A 1,674-nucleotide genomic window follows, 5' to 3' on the forward strand; every position below is an offset into this window, starting at 1 on the left:
CGTAAAATACGTCCAATTTGGCAACAATCGTATGAATTTGTACGAGTGTGGTCGTACGAATTCGTGCGAATAAGCCACTTTGTGAAAAATGTACGCATTTCTGTGAGATCGGGTTGGACAAACTCTTATCATCCAGCTTGACTATTGCAGTCATTGTAACCTTCTGATCAAGCTAAATATGTTTAACATGAATTCTTGCTGAATATGCAGTTATATGGCTGTTGGCATGAATTGTACTCGTGATTGAGCGCTCTTGGAGTGGGGGAAAACCACAAAGCTCATATTCAAGTGTTTGTGCAAAAATTATTAATGTGCATTAATGACAGGGAGGCGCCGTCTCGTCACTTACATTTTTTTCATGATAATGAATGTATAATTTTTTAATTAACATAATATCTTGGTGTCTCACATACATTAAAAATATATCTACAGAAAGCTTGAAATGTTTTTTAAACGAAAACGAATTGTGTAATATGTGAATGTTGCACTTCTCTCGTCTGAGTTTTTTTTTTAAATGTTACAATGTTATATTATAATGTTATTGTTGTTTTACTTCCTTCTTTTATCACATTTTACAATTACATTCATTTCGCAATCCGTCCCTTTGAGCCACCTGGCAGTAGTTTTGCGAATGATTTTAACACGCGACTGAATTACAGTTACACCGCGCGGCGGTAAGGCCCAGATAGGCTGGCCACCTACTGTATACATAGACCTATATTTACATAGACCAGTGGTCTCAAACTCAATTCCTGGAGGGCCAAAGCTCTGCAGAGTTTAGCTCGAACCAGCTCCAAATCACACCTGCTTGGAAGTTTCTAGTAATCCTGAAGACCTTGATTAGCTGGATCAGGTGTGTTTGATTAGGGTTGGAGCAAAACTGTGCGAGTTGACCAATGACATAGACAAAGGCCTCTAAGTCACAAAAGCATAGGGTGACCATATGAGCCATTTTCCCAGGATGCGTCCTTGCCTGGATTTCTATATTGCCTAAAACATCCAAAGTAGTTTGACCAATAACATGCAGGTATGGTACATAATCAACCAATCGTGGCATGTGAGAAAGTGAGATCTACAGAGAATGATCAAAGCAATGCAAATACATGTACATGTTAGGTGTTTGTTCGTTCATTCAACTTGAAGCGTCGCTGTGTACCAATAATTGTATTACGCCAAAGTACCAAGAGAGTGATTTGAATGCATAAGAAGCTATCTGCTCTCTATAGCTCTTATGAATGTCATACAATGATCGAACTGCACAGCACAACCAGCCAAAATCTGGATATTTTAGGCAACATAAAAATCCTGGCAAGGATGCGTCTTGGGAAAATGGCTCTGTTTTAGGGATGATTGTATATTGATCGATGAAGTAATTTAAGTATATCGCCTGTGTTTACTTGTTTTATGTGTGATATTCTAGTAGAATTGGCTGTTTACGTGGACTGATATCCTACAATTATTGATATTATTCCCAATAAGATAAAAAAAGGAAATTTCTATGGTAATTCCTCAATCAGAATTTTGTCAATAGTTCAGTTATTGTCATTCATGTAAATTTGCCAGTTAGAAAATGTCAAAGCGCAAATTCATGACTAGTTTGCACACGTTGCATTCAAATTCAGGGAGGTTTGCAGCTTTAGCCTTCTTTTGTTCTCAATAAAATGGAGGAAAAAC

The sequence above is a fragment of the Carassius gibelio genome, chromosome B25 (assembly GCF_023724105.1).
Source record: "Carassius gibelio isolate Cgi1373 ecotype wild population from Czech Republic chromosome B25, carGib1.2-hapl.c, whole genome shotgun sequence".
In the NCBI taxonomy this organism is placed as follows: domain Eukaryota; kingdom Metazoa; phylum Chordata; class Actinopteri; order Cypriniformes; family Cyprinidae; genus Carassius; species Carassius gibelio.